Genomic DNA, 20,310 nt, shown 5'->3' with positions numbered 1-20,310 from the left:
GGTTTCATTCTGTTTTCTCCTATATTGATAGATGTATTTGGAAGTCTAAATCCAACACGGTTTGTGCTAGCTTCTTGAAACTTGACACAATAAAGTAGTTTCACCTTCTGTCTCTATGTTTTGTTTTCTCTTGATGTAGCCCTTAGCAGTGACTGGCGAGAAACACTTTCATGGAAATGGGTTGCCAAGCTTCCAAAAATTACGAATCTCCAGAAATCTCAGCAAATATTTTTTCACACAAACTGGATGATCCTTTCAGGTAATGATCAGAACACTAAGCCCACTTGGTTCACCAAATTTCGTTCTTCTATGTTGAAGCGTTCTTTTCCAGTAACAGTTTGAATTTTTAGGTTTCACTCTGTTTTCTCCTATATTGATAGATGTATTTGGAACTCTAAATCCAACACGGTTTGTGCTAGCTTCTTGAAACTTGACACAATAATGTAGTTTCACGTTCTATCTCTATGTTTTGTTTCCTCTTGATGTAGCCCTAAGCAGTGACTGGCGAGAAACACTTCCATATAAAGGGGTTGCCAAGCGTCCAAAAATTACGAATCTCCAGAAATCTCAGCAAATATTTTTTCACCCAAACTGGATGATACTTTCAGGTAATGATCAGTACACTAAGCTGACTTGGTTCCCCAAATTTCATTCTTCTATGATGAAGCGTTCATTTCCAGTAACAGTTTGAATTTTTAGGTTTCACTCTGTTTTCTCCTATATTGATAGATGTATTTGCAACTCTAAATCCAACACGGTTTGTGCTAGCTTCTTGAAACTTGACACAATAAAGTAGTTTCACGTTCTATCTCTATGTTTTGTTTCCTCTTGATGTAGCCCTAAGCAGTGACTGGCGAGAAACACTTTCATGGAAAGGGGCTGCCAAGCTTCCAAAAATTACGTATCTCCAGAAATCTCAGCAAATATTTTTTCACCCAAACTTGATGATAGTTTCAGGTAATGATCAGTACACTAAGGCGACTTGGTTCCCGAAACTTCGTTCTTCTATGTTGAAGCGTTCATTTCCAGTAACAGTTTGAATTTTTAGGTTTCACTCTGTTTTCTCCTATATTGATAGATGTATTTGGAACTCTAAATCCAACACGGTTTGTGCTAGCTTCTTGAAACTTGACACAATAAAGTAGTTTCACGTTCTGACTCTATGTTTTGTTTCCTCTTGATGTAGCCCTAAGCAGTGACTGGCGAGAAACACTTTCATGGAAAGGGGTTGCCAAGCATCCAAAAATTACGAATCTCCAGAAATCTCAGCAAATATTTTTTCACCCAAACTTGATGATAGTTTCAGGTAATGATCAGTACACTAAGCTGACTTGGTTCCCCAAATTTCATTCTTCTATGTTGAAGCGTTCGTTTCCAGTAACAGTTTGAATTTTTAGGTTTCATTCTGTTTTCTCCTATATTGATAGATGTATTTGGAACTCTAAATCCAACACGGTTTGTGCTAGCTTCTTGAAACTTGACACAATAAAGTAGTTTCACGTTCTGTCTCTATGTTTTGTTTCCTCTTGATGTAGCCCTAAGCAGTGACTGGCGAGAAACACTTCCATGGAAAGGGGTTGCCAAGCGTCCAAAAATTACGAATCTCCAGAAATCTCAGCAAATATTTTTTCAACCAAACTGGATGATACTTTCAGGTAATGATCAGTACACTAAGCTGACTTGGTTCACCAAATTTCGTTCTTCTATGTAGTAGCGTTCGTTTCCAATAACAGTTTGAATTTTTAGGTTTCACTCTGTTTTCTCCTATATTGATAGATGTATTTGGAACTCTAAATCCAACACGGTTTGTGCTAGCTTCTTGAAACTTGACACAATAAAGTAGTTTCACGTTCTCTCTCTATGTTTTGTTTCCTCTTGATGTAGCCCTAAGCAGTGACTGGCGAGAAACACTTCCATATAAAGGGGTTGCCAAGCGTCCAAAAATTACGAATCTCCAGAAATCTCAGCAAATATTTTTTCACCCAAACTGGATGATACTTTCAGGTAATGATCAGTACACTAAGCTGACTTGGTTCCCCAAATTTCATTCTTCTATGTTGAAGCGTTCGTTTCCAGTAACAGTTTGAATTTTTAGGTTTCACTCTGTTTTCTCCTATATTGATAGATGTATTTGGAACTCTAAATCCAACACGGTTTGTGCTAGCTTCTTGAAACTTGACACAATAATGTAGTTTCACGTTCTATCTCTATGTTTTGTTTCCTCTTGATGTAGCCCTAAGCAGTGACTGGCGAGAAACACTTCCATATAAAGGGGTTGCCAAGCGTCCAAAAATTACGAATCTCCAGAAATCTCAGCAAATATTTTTTCACCCAAACTGGATGATACTTTCAGGTAATGATCAGTACACTAAGCTGACTTGGTTCCCCAAATTTCATTCTTCAATGATGAAGCGTTCATTTCCAGTAACAGTTTGAATTTTTAGGTTTCACTCTGTTTTCTCCTATATTGATAGATGTATTTGCAACTCTAAATCCAACACGGTTTGTGCTAGCTTCTTGAAACTTGACACAATAAAGTAGTTTCACGTTCTATCTCTATGTTTTGTTTCCTCTTGATGTAGCCCTAAGCAGTGACTGGCGAGAAACACTTTCATGGAAAGGGGTTGCCAAGCATCCAAAAATTACGAATCTCCAGAAATCTCAGCAAATATTTTTTCACCCAAACTTGATGATAGTTTCAGGTAATGATCAGTACACTAAGGCGACTTGGTTCCCGAAACTTCGTTCTTCTATGTTGAAGCGTTCGTTTCCAGTAACAGTTTGAATTTTTAGGTTTCACTCTGTTTTCTCCTATATTGATAGATGTATTTGGAACTCTAAATACAACACGGTTTGTGCTAGCTTCTTTAAACTTGACACAATAATGTAGTTTTACGTTCTATCTCTACGTTTTGTTTCCTCTTGATGTACCCCTAAGCAGTGACGGGCGATAAACACTTTCATGGAAAGGGGCTGCCAATCTTCCAAAAATTACGTATCTCCAGAAATCTCAGCAAATATTTTTTCACCCAAACTTGATGATAGTTTCAGGTAATGATCAGTACACTAAGGCGACTTGGTTCCCGAAACTTCGTTCTTCTATGTTGAAGCGTTCATTTCCAGTAACAGTTTGAATTTTTAGGTTTCACTCTGTTTTCTCCTATATTGATAGATGTATTTGGAACTCTAAATCCAACACGGTTTGTGCTAGCTTCTTGAAACTTGACACAATAAAGTAGTTTCACGTTCTGACTCTATGTTTTGTTTCCTCTTGATGTAGCCCTAAGCAGTGACTGGCGAGAAACACTTTCATGGAAAGGGGTTGCCAAGCATCCAAAAATTACGAATCTCCAGAAATCTCAGCAAATATTTTTTCACCCAAACTTGATGATAGTTTCAGGTAATGATCAGTACACTAAGCTGACTTGGTTCCCCAAATTTCATTCTTCTATGTTGAAGCGTTCGTTTCCAGTAACAGTTTGAATTTTTAGGTTTCATTCTGTTTTCTCCTATATTGATAGATGTATTTGGAACTCTAAATCCAACACGGTTTGTGCTAGCTTCTTGAAACTTGACACAATAAAGTAGTTTCACGTTCTGTCTCTATGTTTTGTTTCCTCTTGATGTAGCCCTAAGCAGTGACTGGCGAGAAACACTTCCATGGAAAGGGGTTGCCAAGCGTCCAAAAATTACGAATCTCCAGAAATCTCAGCAAATATTTTTTCAACCAAACTGGATGATACTTTCAGGTAATGATCAGTACACTAAGCTGACTTGGTTCACCAAATTTCGTTCTTCTATGTAGTAGCGTTCGTTTCCAATAACAGTTTGAATTTTTAGGTTTCACTCTGTTTTCTCCTATATTGATAGATGTATTTGGAACTCTAAATCCAACACGGTTTGTGCTAGCTTCATGAAACTTGACACAATAATGTAGTTTCACGTTCTATCTCTATGTTTTGTTTCCTCTTGATGTAGCCCTAAGCAGTGACTGGCGAGAAACACTTCCATATAAAGGGGTTGCCAAGCGTCCAAAAATTACGAATCTCCAGAAATCTCAGCAAATATTTTTTCACCCAAACTGGATGATACTTTCAGGTAATGATCAGTCCACTAAGCTGACTTGGTTCACCAAATTTCGTTCTTCTATGTAGTAGCGTTCATTTCCAGTAACAGTTTGAATTTTTAGGTTTCACTCTGTTTTCTTCTATATTGATAGATGTATTTGGAACTCTAAATCCAACACGGTTTGTGCTAGCTTCTTGAAACTTGACACAATAAAGTAGTTTCACGTTCTGACTCTATGTTTTGTTTCCTCTTGATGTAGCCCTAAGCAGTGACTGGCGAGAAACACTTTCATGGAAAGGGGTTGCCAAGCATCCAAAAATTACGAATCTCCAGAAATCTCAGCAAATATTTTTTCACCCAAACTTGATGATAGTTTCAGGTAATGATCAGTACACTAAGCTGACTTGGTTCCCCAAATTTCATTCTTCTATGTTGAAGCGTTCGTTTCCAGTAACAGTTTGAATTTTTAGGTTTCATTCTGTTTTCTCCTATATTGATAGATGTATTTGGAACTCTAAATCCAACACGGTTTGTGCTAGCTTCTTGAAACTTGACACAATAAAGTAGTTTCACGTTCTGTCTCTATGTTTTGTTTCCTCTTGATGTAGCCCTAAGCAGTGACTGGCGAGAAACACTTCCATGGAAAGGGGTTGCCAAGCGTCCAAAAATTACGAATCTCCAGAAATCTCAGCAAATATTTTTTCAACCAAACTGGATGATACTTTCAGGTAATGATCAGTACACTAAGCTGACTTGGTTCACCAAATTTCGTTCTTCTATGTAGTAGCGTTCGTTTCCAATAACAGTTTGAATTTTTAGGTTTCACTCTGTTTTCTCCTATATTGATAGATGTATTTGGAACTCTAAATCCAACACGGTTTGTGCTAGCTTCATGAAACTTGACACAATAATGTAGTTTCACGTTCTATCTCTATGTTTTGTTTCCTCTTGATGTAGCCCTAAGCAGTGACTGGCGAGAAACACTTCCATATAAAGGGGTTGCCAAGCGTCCAAAAATTACGAATCTCCAGAAATCTCAGCAAATATTTTTTCACCCAAACTGGATGATACTTTCAGGTAATGATCAGTCCACTAAGCTGACTTGGTTCACCAAATTTCGTTCTTCTATGTAGTAGCGTTCATTTCCAGTAACAGTTTGAATTTTTAGGTTTCACTCTGTTTTCTCCTATATTGATAGATGTATTTGGAACTCTAAATCCAACACGGTTTGTGCTAGCTTCTTGAAACTTGACACAATAAAGTAGTTTCACGTTCTATCTCTATGTTTTGTTTCCTCTTGATGTAGCCCTAAGCAGTGACTGGCGATAAACACTTTCATGGAAAGGGGTTGCCAAGCATCCAAAAATTACGAATCTCCAGAAATCTCAGCAAATATTTTTTCACCCAAACTTGATGATCCTTTCAGGTAATGATCAGAACACTAAGCCCACTTGGTTCACCAAATTTCATTCTTCTACGTTGAAGCGTTCGTTTCCAGTAACAGTTTGAATTTTTAGGTTTCACTCTGTTTTCTCCTATATTGATAGATGTATTTGGAACTCTAAATCCAACACGGTTTGTGCTAGCTTCTTGAAACTTGACACAATAAAGTAGTTTCACGTTCTCTTTCTATGTTTTGTTTCCTCTTGATGTAGCCCTTAGCAGTGACGGGCGAGAAACACTTTCATGGAAACGGGTTGCCAAGCTTCCAAAAATTACGAATCTCCAGAAATCTCAGCAAATATTTTTTCACTCAAACTGGATGATACTTTCAGGTAATGATCAGTACACTAAGCTGACTTGGTTCACCAAATTACGTTCTTCTATGTAGTAGCGTTCGTTTCCAGTAACAGTTTGAATTTTTAGGTTTCATTCCGTTTTCTCCTATATTGATAGATGTATTTGGAACTCTAAATCCAACACGGTTTGTGCTAGCTTCTTGAAACTTGACGCAATAAAGTAGTTTCACGTTGTGACTCTATGTTTTGTTTCCTCTTGATGTAGCCCTTAGCAGTGACTGGCGAGAAACACTTCCATATAAAGGGGTTGCCAAGCGTCCAAAAATTACGAATCTCCAGAAATCTCAGCAAATATTTTTTCACCCAAACTGGATGATACTTTCAGGTAATGATCAGCACACTAAGCTGACTTGGTTCCCCAAATTTCATTCTTCTGTGTTGTAGCGTTCGTTTCCAGTAACAGTTTGAATTTTTAGGTTTCACTCTGTTTTCTCCTATATTGATAGATGTATTTGGAACTCTAAATCCAACACGGTTTGTGCTAGCTTCTTGAAACTTGACACAATAAAGAAGTTTCACGTTCTGTCTCTATGTTTTGTTTCCTCTTGATGTAGACCTAAGGAGTGATTGGCGACAAACACTTTCATGGAAACGGGTTGCCAAGCTTCCAAAAATTACGAATCTCCAGAAATCTCAGCAAATATTTTTTCACCCAAACTGGATGATACTTTCAGGTAATGATCAGTACACTAAGCTGACTTTTTTCCCCAAATTTCATTCTTCTATGTTGAAGCGTTCGTTTCCAGTAACAGTTTGAATTTTTAGGTTTCACTCTGTTTTCTCCTATATTGATAGATGTATTTAAAACTCTAAATACAACACGGTTTTACTAGCTTCTTGAAACTTGACACAATAAAGAAGTTTCACGTTCTGTCTCTATGTTTTGTTTCCTCTTGATGTAGCCCTAAGCAGTGACTGGCGAGAAACACTTTCATGGAAAGGGGTTGCCAAGCATCCAAAAATTACGAATCTCCAGAAATCTCAGCAAATATTTTTTCACCCAAACTGGATGATAGTTTCAGGTAATGATCAGTACACTAAGGCGACTTGGTTCCCGAAACTTTGTTCTTCTATGTTGAAGCGTTCATTTCCAGTAACAGTTTGAATTTTTAGGTTTCATTCTGTTTTCTCCTATATTGATAGATGTATTTGGAAGTCTAAATCCAACACGGTTTGTGCTAGCTTCTTGAAACTTGACACAATAAAGTAGTTTCACCTTCTGTCTCTATGTTTTGTTTTCTCTTGATGTAGCCCTTAGCAGTGACTGGCGAGAAACACTTTCATGGAAATGGGTTGCCAAGCTTCCAAAAATTACGAATCTCCAGAAATCTCAGCAAATATTTTTTCACACAAACTGGATGATCCTTTCAGGTAATGATCAGAACACTAAGCCCACTTGGTTCACCAAATTTCGTTCTTCTATGTTGAAGCGTTCTTTTCCAGTAACAGTTTGAATTTTTAGGTTTCACTCTGTTTTCTCCTATATTGATAGATGTATTTGGAACTCTAAATCCAACACGGTTTGTGCTAGCTTCTTGAAACTTGACACAATAATGTAGTTTCACGTTCTATCTCTATGTTTTGTTTCCTCTTGATGTAGCCCTAAGCAGTGACTGGCGAGAAACACTTCCATATAAAGGGGTTGCCAAGCGTCCAAAAATTACGAATCTCCAGAAATCTCAGCAAATATTTTTTCACCCAAACTGGATGATACTTTCAGGTAATGATCAGTACACTAAGCTGACTTGGTTCCCCAAATTTCATTCTTCTATGATGAAGCGTTCATTTCCAGTAACAGTTTGAATTTTTAGGTTTCACTCTGTTTTCTCCTATATTGATAGATGTATTTGCAACTCTAAATCCAACACGGTTTGTGCTAGCTTCTTGAAACTTGACACAATAAAGTAGTTTCACGTTCTATCTCTATGTTTTGTTTCCTCTTGATGTAGCCCTAAGCAGTGACTGGCGAGAAACACTTTCATGGAAAGGGGTTGCCAAGCATCCAAAAATTACGAATCTCCAGAAATCTCAGCAAATATTTTTTCACCCAAACTTGATGATAGTTTCAGGTAATGATCAGTACACTAAGGCGACTTGGTTCCCGAAACTTCGTTCTTCTATGTTGAAGCGTTCGTTTCCAGTAACAGTTTGAATTTTTAGGTTTCACTCTGTTTTCTCCTATATTGATAGATGTATTTGGAACTCTAAATACAACACGGTTTGTGCTAGCTTCTTTAAACTTGACACAATAATGTAGTTTTACGTTCTATCTCTACGTTTTGTTTCCTCTTGATGTACCCCTAAGCAGTGACGGGCGATAAACACTTTCATGGAAAGGGGCTGCCAAGCTTCCAAAAATTACGTATCTCCAGAAATCTCAGCAAATATTTTTTCACCCAAACTTGATGATAGTTTCAGGTAATGATCAGTACACTAAGGCGACTTGGTTCCCGAAACTTTGTTCTTCTATGTTGAAGCGTTCATTTCCAGTAACAGTTTGAATTTTTAGGTTTCACTCTGTTTTCTCCTATATTGATAGATGTATTTGGAACTCTAAATCCAACACGGTTTGTGCTAGCTTCTTGAAACTTGACACAATAAAGTAGTTTCACGTTCTGACTCTATGTTTTGTTTCCTCTTGATGTAGCCCTAAGCAGTGACTGGCGAGAAACACTTTCATGGAAAGGGGTTGCCAAGCATCCAAAAATTACGAATCTCCAGAAATCTCAGCAAATATTTTTTCACCCAAACTTGATGATAGTTTCAGGTAATGATCAGTACACTAAGCTGACTTGGTTCCCCAAATTTCATTCTTCTATGTTGAAGCGTTCGTTTCCAGTAACAGTTTGAATTTTTAGGTTTCATTCTGTTTTCTCCTATATTGATAGATGTATTTGGAACTCTAAATCCAACACGGTTTGTGCTAGCTTCTTGAAACTTGACACAATAAAGTAGTTTCACGTTCTGTCTCTATGTTTTGTTTCCTCTTGATGTAGCCCTAAGCAGTGACTGGCGAGAAACACTTCCATGGAAAGGGGTTGCCAAGCGTCCAAAAATTACGAATCTCCAGAAATCTCAGCAAATATTTTTTCAACCAAACTGGATGATACTTTCAGGTAATGATCAGTACACTAAGCTGACTTGGTTCACCAAATTTCGTTCTTCTATGTAGTAGCGTTCGTTTCCAATAACAGTTTGAATTTTTAGGTTTCACTCTGTTTTCTCCTATATTGATAGATGTATTTGGAACTCTAAATCCAACACGGTTTGTGCTAGCTTCATGAAACTTGACACAATAATGTAGTTTCACGTTCTATCTCTATGTTTTGTTTCCTCTTGATGTAGCCCTAAGCAGTGACTGGCGAGAAACACTTCCATATAAAGGGGTTGCCAAGCGTCCAAAAATTACGAATCTCCAGAAATCTCAGCAAATATTTTTTCACCCAAACTGGATGATACTTTCAGGTAATGATCAGTCCACTAAGCTGACTTGGTTCACCAAATTTCGTTCTTCTATGTAGTAGCGTTCATTTCCAGTAACAGTTTGAATTTTTAGGTTTCACTCTGTTTTCTTCTATATTGATAGATGTATTTGGAACTCTAAATCCAACACGGTTTGTGCTAGCTTCTTGAAACTTGACACAATAAAGTAGTTTCACGTTCTGACTCTATGTTTTGTTTCCTCTTGATGTAGCCCTAAGCAGTGACTGGCGAGAAACACTTTCATGGAAAGGGGTTGCCAAGCATCCAAAAATTACGAATCTCCAGAAATCTCAGCAAATATTTTTTCACCCAAACTTGATGATAGTTTCAGGTAATGATCAGTACACTAAGCTGACTTGGTTCCCCAAATTTCATTCTTCTATGTTGAAGCGTTCGTTTCCAGTAACAGTTTGAATTTTTAGGTTTCATTCTGTTTTCTCCTATATTGATAGATGTATTTGGAACTCTAAATCCAACACGGTTTGTGCTAGCTTCTTGAAACTTGACACAATAAAGTAGTTTCACGTTCTGTCTCTATGTTTTGTTTCCTCTTGATGTAGCCCTAAGCAGTGACTGGCGAGAAACACTTCCATGGAAAGGGGTTGCCAAGCGTCCAAAAATTACGAATCTCCAGAAATCTCAGCAAATATTTTTTCACCCAAACTGGATGATAGTTTCAGGTAATGATCAGTACACTAAGGCGACTTGGTTCCCGAAACTTTGTTCTTCTATGTTGAAGCGTTCATTTCCAGTAACAGTTTGAATTTTTAGGTTTCATTCTGTTTTCTCCTATATTGATAGATGTATTTGGAACTCTAAATCCAACACGGTTTGTGCTAGCTTCTTGAAACTTGACACAATAAAGTAGTTTCACCTTCTGTCTCTATGTTTTGTTTTCTCTTGATGTAGCCCTTAGCAGTGACTGGCGAGAAACACTTTCATGGAAATGGGTTGCCAAGCTTCCAAAAATTACGAATCTCCAGAAATCTCAGCAAATATTTTTTCACACAAACTGGATGATCCTTTCAGGTAATGATCAGAACACTAAGCCCACTTGGTTCACCAAATTTCGTTCTTCTATGTTGAAGCGTTCTTTTCCAGTAACAGTTTGAATTTTTAGGTTTCACTCTGTTTTCTCCTATATTGATAGATGTATTTGGAACTCTAAATCCAACACGGTTTGTGCTAGCTTCTTGAAACTTGACACAATAATGTAGTTTCACGTTCTATCTCTATGTTTTGTTTCCTCTTGATGTAGCCCTAAGCAGTGACTGGCGAGAAACACTTCCATATAAAGGGGTTGCCAAGCGTCCAAAAATTACGAATCTCCAGAAATCTCAGCAAATATTTTTTCACCCAAACTGGATGATACTTTCAGGTAATGATCAGTACACTAAGCTGACTTGGTTCCCCAAATTTCATTCTTCTATGATGAAGCGTTCATTTCCAGTAACAGTTTGAATTTTTAGGTTTCACTCTGTTTTCTCCTATATTGATAGATGTATTTGCAACTCTAAATCCAACACGGTTTGTGCTAGCTTCTTGAAACTTGACACAATAAAGTAGTTTCACGTTCTATCTCTATGTTTTGTTTCCTCTTGATGTAGCCCTAAGCAGTGACTGGCGAGAAACACTTTCATGGAAAGGGGTTGCCAAGCATCCAAAAATTACGAATCTCCAGAAATCTCAGCAAATATTTTTTCACCCAAACTTGATGATAGTTTCAGGTAATGATCAGTACACTAAGGCGACTTGGTTCCCGAAACTTCGTTCTTCTATGTTGAAGCGTTCGTTTCCAGTAACAGTTTGAATTTTTAGGTTTCACTCTGTTTTCTCCTATATTGATAGATGTATTTGGAACTCTAAATACAACACGGTTTGTGCTAGCTTCTTTAAACTTGACACAATAATGTAGTTTTACGTTCTATCTCTACGTTTTGTTTCCTCTTGATGTACCCCTAAGCAGTGACGGGCGATAAACACTTTCATGGAAAGGGGCTGCCAAGCTTCCAAAAATTACGTATCTCCAGAAATCTCAGCAAATATTTTTTCACCCAAACTTGATGATAGTTTCAGGTAATGATCAGTACACTAAGGCGACTTGGTTCCCGAAACTTTGTTCTTCTATGTTGAAGCGTTCATTTCCAGTAACAGTTTGAATTTTTAGGTTTCACTCTGTTTTCTCCTATATTGATAGATGTATTTGGAACTCTAAATCCAACACGGTTTGTGCTAGCTTCTTGAAACTTGACACAATAAAGTAGTTTCACGTTCTGACTCTATGTTTTGTTTCCTCTTGATGTAGCCCTAAGCAGTGACTGGCGAGAAACACTTTCATGGAAAGGGGTTGCCAAGCATCCAAAAATTACGAATCTCCAGAAATCTCAGCAAATATTTTTTCACCCAAACTTGATGATAGTTTCAGGTAATGATCAGTACACTAAGCTGACTTGGTTCCCCAAATTTCATTCTTCTATGTTGAAGCGTTCGTTTCCAGTAACAGTTTGAATTTTTAGGTTTCATTCTGTTTTCTCCTATATTGATAGATGTATTTGGAACTCTAAATCCAACACGGTTTGTGCTAGCTTCTTGAAACTTGACACAATAAAGTAGTTTCACGTTCTGTCTCTATGTTTTGTTTCCTCTTGATGTAGCCCTAAGCAGTGACTGGCGAGAAACACTTCCATGGAAAGGGGTTGCCAAGCGTCCAAAAATTACGAATCTCCAGAAATCTCAGCAAATATTTTTTCAACCAAACTGGATGATACTTTCAGGTAATGATCAGTACACTAAGCTGACTTGGTTCACCAAATTTCGTTCTTCTATGTAGTAGCGTTCGTTTCCAATAACAGTTTGAATTTTTAGGTTTCACTCTGTTTTCTCCTATATTGATAGATGTATTTGGAACTCTAAATCCAACACGGTTTGTGCTAGCTTCATGAAACTTGACACAATAATGTAGTTTCACGTTCTATCTCTATGTTTTGTTTCCTCTTGATGTAGCCCTAAGCAGTGACTGGCGAGAAACACTTCCATATAAAGGGGTTGCCAAGCGTCCAAAAATTACGAATCTCCAGAAATCTCAGCAAATATTTTTTCACCCAAACTGGATGATACTTTCAGGTAATGATCAGTCCACTAAGCTGACTTGGTTCACCAAATTTCGTTCTTCTATGTAGTAGCGTTCATTTCCAGTAACAGTTTGAATTTTTAGGTTTCACTCTGTTTTCTTCTATATTGATAGATGTATTTGGAACTCTAAATCCAACACGGTTTGTGCTAGCTTCTTGAAACTTGACACAATAAAGTAGTTTCACGTTCTGACTCTATGTTTTGTTTCCTCTTGATGTAGCCCTAAGCAGTGACTGGCGAGAAACACTTTCATGGAAAGGGGTTGCCAAGCATCCAAAAATTACGAATCTCCAGAAATCTCAGCAAATATTTTTTCACCCAAACTTGATGATAGTTTCAGGTAATGATCAGTACACTAAGCTGACTTGGTTCCCCAAATTTCATTCTTCTATGTTGAAGCGTTCGTTTCCAGTAACAGTTTGAATTTTTAGGTTTCATTCTGTTTTCTCCTATATTGATAGATGTATTTGGAACTCTAAATCCAACACGGTTTGTGCTAGCTTCTTGAAACTTGACACAATAAAGTAGTTTCACGTTCTGTCTCTATGTTTTGTTTCCTCTTGATGTAGCCCTAAGCAGTGACTGGCGAGAAACACTTCCATGGAAAGGGGTTGCCAAGCGTCCAAAAATTACGAATCTCCAGAAATCTCAGCAAATATTTTTTCAACCAAACTGGATGATACTTTCAGGTAATGATCAGTACACTAAGCTGACTTGGTTCACCAAATTTCGTTCTTCTATGTAGTAGCGTTCGTTTCCAATAACAGTTTGAATTTTTAGGTTTCACTCTGTTTTCTCCTATATTGATAGATGTATTTGGAACTCTAAATCCAACACGGTTTGTGCTAGCTTCATGAAACTTGACACAATAATGTAGTTTCACGTTCTATCTCTATGTTTTGTTTCCTCTTGATGTAGCCCTAAGCAGTGACTGGCGAGAAACACTTCCATATAAAGGGGTTGCCAAGCGTCCAAAAATTACGAATCTCCAGAAATCTCAGCAAATATTTTTTCACCCAAACTGGATGATACTTTCAGGTAATGATCAGTCCACTAAGCTGACTTGGTTCACCAAATTTCGTTCTTCTATGTAGTAGCGTTCATTTCCAGTAACAGTTTGAATTTTTAGGTTTCACTCTGTTTTCTCCTATATTGATAGATGTATTTGCAACTCTAAATCCAACACGGTTTGTGCTAGCTTCTTGAAACTTGACACAATAATGTAGTTTCACGTTCTCTCTCTATGTTTTGTTTCCTCTTGATGTAGCCCTAAGCAGTGACTGGCGAGAAACACTTCCATATAAAGGGGTTGCCAAGCGTCCAAAAATTACGAATCTCCAGAAATCTCAGCAAATATTTTTTCACCCAAACTGGATGATACTTTCAGGTAATGATCAGTACACTAAGCTGACTTGGTTCCCCAAATTTCATTCTTCTATGATGAAGCGTTCATTTCCAGTAACAGTTTGAATTTTTAGGTTTCACTCTGTTTTCTCCTATATTGATAGATGTATTTGCAACTCTAAATCCAACACGGTTTGTGCTAGCTTCTTGAAACTTGACACAATAAAGTAGTTTCACGTTCTATCTCTATGTTTTGTTTCCTCTTGATGTAGCCCTAAGCAGTGACTGGCGAGAAACACTTTCATGGAAAGGGGTTGCCAAGCATCCAAAAATTACGAATCTCCAGAAATCTCAGCAAATATTTTTTCACCCAAACTTGATGATAGTTTCAGGTAATGATCAGTACACTAAGGCGACTTGGTTCCCGAAACTTCGTTCTTCTATGTTGAAGCGTTCGTTTCCAGTAACAGTTTGAATTTTTAGGTTTCACTCTGTTTTCTCCTATATTGATAGATGTATTTGGAACTCTAAATACAACACGGTTTGTGCTAGCTTCTTTAAACTTGACACAATAATGTAGTTTTACGTTCTATCTCTACGTTTTGTTTCCTCTTGATGTACCCCTAAGCAGTGACGGGCGATAAACACTTTCATGGAAAGGGGCTGCCAATCTTCCAAAAATTACGTATCTCCAGAAATCTCAGCAAATATTTTTTCACCCAAACTTGATGATAGTTTCAGGTAATGATCAGTACACTAAGGCGACTTGGTTCCCGAAACTTCGTTCTTCTATGTTGAAGCGTTCATTTCCAGTAACAGTTTGAATTTTTAGGTTTCACTCTGTTTTCTCCTATATTGATAGATGTATTTGGAACTCTAAATCCAACACGGTTTGTGCTAGCTTCTTGAAACTTGACACAATAAAGTAGTTTCACGTTCTGACTCTATGTTTTGTTTCCTCTTGATGTAGCCCTAAGCAGTGACTGGCGAGAAACACTTTCATGGAAAGGGGTTGCCAAGCATCCAAAAATTACGAATCTCCAGAAATCTCAGCAAATATTTTTTCACCCAAACTTGATGATAGTTTCAGGTAATGATCAGTACACTAAGCTGACTTGGTTCCCCAAATTTCATTCTTCTATGTTGAAGCGTTCGTTTCCAGTAACAGTTTGAATTTTTAGGTTTCATTCTGTTTTCTCCTATATTGATAGATGTATTTGGAACTCTAAATCCAACACGGTTTGTGCTAGCTTCTTGAAACTTGACACAATAAAGTAGTTTCACGTTCTGTCTCTATGTTTTGTTTCCTCTTGATGTAGCCCTAAGCAGTGACTGGCGAGAAACACTTCCATGGAAAGGGGTTGCCAAGCGTCCAAAAATTACGAATCTCCAGAAATCTCAGCAAATATTTTTTCAACCAAACTGGATGATACTTTCAGGTAATGATCAGTACACTAAGCTGACTTGGTTCACCAAATTTCGTTCTTCTATGTAGTAGCGTTCGTTTCCAATAACAGTTTGAATTTTTAGGTTTCACTCTGTTTTCTCCTATATTGATAGATGTATTTGGAACTCTAAATCCAACACGGTTTGTGCTAGCTTCATGAAACTTGACACAATAATGTAGTTTCACGTTCTATCTCTATGTTTTGTTTCCTCTTGATGTAGCCCTAAGCAGTGACTGGCGAGAAACACTTCCATATAAAGGGGTTGCCAAGCGTCCAAAAATTACGAATCTCCAGAAATCTCAGCAAATATTTTTTCACCCAAACTGGATGATACTTTCAGGTAATGATCAGTCCACTAAGCTGACTTGGTTCACCAAATTTCGTTCTTCTATGTAGTAGCGTTCATTTCCAGTAACAGTTTGAATTTTTAGGTTTCACTCTGTTTTCTTCTATATTGATAGATGTATTTGGAACTCTAAATCCAACACGGTTTGTGCTAGCTTCTTGAAACTTGACACAATAAAGTAGTTTCACGTTCTGACTCTATGTTTTGTTTCCTCTTGATGTAGCCCTAAGCAGTGACTGGCGAGAAACACTTTCATGGAAAGGGGTTGCCAAGCATCCAAAAATTACGAATCTCCAGAAATCTCAGCAAATATTTTTTCACCCAAACTTGATGATAGTTTCAGGTAATGATCAGTACACTAAGCTGACTTGGTTCCCCAAATTTCATTCTTCTATGTTGAAGCGTTCGTTTCCAGTAACAGTTTGAATTTTTAGGTTTCATTCTGTTTTCTCCTATATTGATAGATGTATTTGGAACTCTAAATCCAACACGGTTTGTGCTAGCTTCTTGAAACTTGACACAATAAAGTAGTTTCACGTTCTGTCTCTATGTTTTGTTTCCTCTTGATGTAGCCCTAAGCAGTGACTGGCGAGAAACACTTCCATGGAAAGGGGTTGCCAAGCGTCCAAAAATTACGAATCTCCAGAAATCTCAGCAAATATTTTTTCAACCAAACTGGATGATACTTTCAGGTAATGATCAGTACACTAAGCTGACTTGGTTCACCAAATTTCGTTCTTCTATGTAGTAGCGTTCGTTTCCAATAACAGTTTGAATTTTTAGGTTTCACTCTGTTTTCTCCTATATTGATAGATGTATTTGGAACTCTAAATCCAACACGGTTTGTGCTAGCTTCATGAAACTTGACACAATAATGTAGTTTCACGTTCTATCTCTATGTTTTGTTTCCTCTTGATGTAGCCCTAAGCAGTGACTGGCGAGAAACACTTCCATATAAAGGGGTTGCCAAGCGTCCAAAAATTACGAATCTCCAGAAATCTCAGCAAATATTTTTTCACCCAAACTGGATGATACTTTCAGGTAATGATCAGTCCACTAAGCTGACTTGGTTCACCAAATTTCGTTCTTCTATGTAGTAGCGTTCATTTCCAGTAACAGTTTGAATTTTTAGGTTTCACTCTGTTTTCTCCTATATTGATAGATGTATTTAAAACTCTAAATACAACACGGTTTTACTAGCTTCTTGAAACTTGACACAATAAAGAAGTTTCACGTTCTGTCTCTATGTTTTGTTTCCTCTTGATGTAGCCCTAAGCAGTGACTGGCGAGAAACACTTTCATGGAAAGGGGTTGCCAAGCATCCAAAAATTACGAATCTCCAGAAATCTCAGCAAATATTTTTTCACCCAAACTTGATGATAGTTTCAGGTAATGATCAGTACACTAAGGCGACTTGGTTCCCGAAACTTCGTTCTTCTATGTTGAAGCGTTCGTTTCCAGTAACAGTTTGAATTTTTAGGTTTCACTCTGTTTTCTCCTATATTGATAGATGTATTTGGAACTCTAAATCCAACACGGTTTGTGCTAGCTTCATGAAACTTGACACAATAATGTAGTTTCACGTTCTATCTCTATGTTTTGTTTCCTCTTGATGTAGCCCTAAGCAGTGACTGGCGAGAAACACTTCCATATAAAGGGGTTGCCAAGCGTCCAAAAATTACGAATCTCCAGAAATCTCAGCAAATATTTTTTCACCCAAACTGGATGATACTTTCAGGTAATGATCAGTCCACTAAGCTGACTTGGTTCACCAAATTTCGTTCTTCTATGTAGTAGCGTTCATTTCCAGTAACAGTTTGAATTTTTAGGTTTCACTCTGTTTTCTCCTATATTGATAGATGTATTTGCAACTCTAAATCCAACACGGTTTGTGCTAGCTTCTTGAAACTTGACACAATAATGTAGTTTCACGTTCTATCTCTATGTTTTGTTTCCTCTTGATGTAGCCCTAAGCAGTGACTGGCGAGAAACACTTCCATATAAAGGGGTTGCCAAGCGTCCAAAAATTACGAATCTCCAGAAATCTCAGCAAATATTTTTTCACCCAAACTGGATGATACTTTCAGGTAATGATCAGTACACTAAGCTGACTTGGTTCCCCAAATTTCATTCTTCTATGATGAAGCGTTCATTTCCAGTAACAGTTTGAATTTTTAGGTTTCACTCTGTTTTCTCCTATATTGATAGATGTATTTGCAACTCTAAATCCAACACGGTTTGTGCTAGCTTCTTGAAACTTGACACAATAAAGTAGTTTCACGTTCTATCTCTATGTTTTGTTTCCTCTTGATGTAGCCCTAAGCAGTGACTGGCGAGAAACACTTTCATGGAAAGGGGTTGCCAAGCATCCAAAAATTACGAATCTCCAGAAATCTCAGCAAATATTTTTTCACCCAAACTTGATGATAGTTTCAGGTAATGATCAGTACACTAAGGCGACTTGGTTCCCGAAACTTCGTTCTTCTATGTTGAAGCGTTCGTTTCCAGTAACAGTTTGAATTTTTAGGTTTCACTCTGTTTTCTCCTATATTGATAGATGTATTTGGAACTCTAAATACAACACGGTTTGTGCTAGCTTCTTTAAACTTGACACAATAATGTAGTTTTACGTTCTATCTCTACGTTTTGTTTCCTCTTGATGTACCCCTAAGCAGTGACGGGCGATAAACACTTTCATGGAAAGGGGCTGCCAATCTTCCAAAAATTACGTATCTCCAGAAATCTCAGCAAATATTTTTTCACCCAAACTTGATGATAGTTTCAGGTAATGATCAGTACACTAAGGCGACTTGGTTCCCGAAACTTCGTTCTTCTATGTTGAAGCGTTCATTTCCAGTAACAGTTTGAATTTTTAGGTTTCACTCTGTTTTCTCCTATATTGATAGATGTATTTGGAACTCTAAATCCAACACGGTTTGTGCTAGCTTCTTGAAACTTGACACAATAAAGTAGTTTCACGTTCTGACTCTATGTTTTGTTTCCTCTTGATGTAGCCCTAAGCAGTGACTGGCGAGAAACACTTTCATGGAAAGGGGTTGCCAAGCATCCAAAAATTACGAATCTCCAGAAATCTCAGCAAATATTTTTTCACCCAAACTTGATGATAGTTTCAGGTAATGATCAGTACACTAAGCTGACTTGGTTCCCCAAATTTCATTCTTCTATGTTGAAGCGTTCGTTTCCAGTAACAGTTTGAATTTTTAGGTTTCATTCTGTTTTCTCCTATATTGATAGATGTATTTGGAACTCTAAATCCAACACGGTTTGTGCTAGCTTCTTGAAACTTGACACAATAAAGTAGTTTCACGTTCTGTCTCTATGTTTTGTTTCCTCTTGATGTAGCCCTAAGCAGTGACTGGCGAGAAACACTTCCATGGAAAGGGGTTGCCAAGCGTCCAAAAATTACGAATCTCCAGAAATCTCAGCAAATATTTTTTCAACCAAACTGGATGATACTTTCAGGTAATGATCAGTACACTAAGCTGACTTGGTTCACCAAATTTCGTTCTTCTATGTAGTAGCGTTCGTTTCCAATAACAGTTTGAATTTTTAGGTTTCACTCTGTTTTCTCCTATATTGATAGATGTATTTGGAACTCTAAATCCAACACGGTTTGTGCTAGCTTCATGAAACTTGACACAATAATGTAGTTTCACGTTCTATCTCTATGTTTTGTTTCCTCTTGATGTAGCCCTAAGCAGTGACTGGCGAGAAACACTTCCATATAAAGGGGTTGCCAAGCGTCCAAAAATTACGAATCTCCAGAAATCTCAGCAAATATTTTTTCACCCAAACTGGATGATACTTTCAGGTAATGATCAGTCCACTAAGCTGACTTGGTTCACCAAATTTCGTTCTTCTATGTAGTAGCGTTCATTTCCAGTAACAGTTTGAATTTTTAGGTTTCACTCTGTTTTCTTCTATATTGATAGATGTATTTGGAACTCTAAATCCAACACGGTTTGTGCTAGCTTCTTGAAACTTGACACAATAAAGTAGTTTCACGTTCTGACTCTATGTTTTGTTTCCTCTTGATGTAGCCCTAAGCAGTGACTGGCGAGAAACACTTTCATGGAAAGGGGTTGCCAAGCATCCAAAAATTACGAATCTCCAGAAATCTCAGCAAATATTTTTTCACCCAAACTTGATGATAGTTTCAGGTAATGATCAGTACACTAAGCTGACTTGGTTCCCCAAATTTCATTCTTCTATGTTGAAGCGTTCGTTTCCAGTAACAGTTTGAATTTTTAGGTTTCATTCTGTTTTCTCCTATATTGATAGATGTATTTGGAACTCTAAATCCAACACGGTTTGTGCTAGCTTCTTGAAACTTGACACAATAAAGTAGTTTCACGTTCTGTCTCTATGTTTTGTTTCCTCTTGATGTAGCCCTAAGCAGTGACTGGCGAGAAACACTTCCATGGAAAGGGGTTGCCAAGCGTCCAAAAATTACGAATCTCCAGAAATCTCAGCAAATATTTTTTCAACCAAACTGGATGATACTTTCAGGTAATGATCAGTACACTAAGCTGACTTGGTTCACCAAATTTCGTTCTTCTATGTAGTAGCGTTCGTTTCCAATAACAGTTTGAATTTTTAGGTTTCACTCTGTTTTCTCCTATATTGATAGATGTATTTGGAACTCTAAATCCAACACGGTTTGTGCTAG

This window comes from Spermophilus citellus (genome assembly GCF_964194105.1).
Source record: "Spermophilus citellus genome assembly, chromosome: 5".
NCBI lineage: Eukaryota > Metazoa > Chordata > Mammalia > Rodentia > Sciuridae > Spermophilus > Spermophilus citellus.
The sequence above is the reverse complement of the archived record's forward strand: the minus strand, read 5'-3'. Positions refer to the sequence as shown.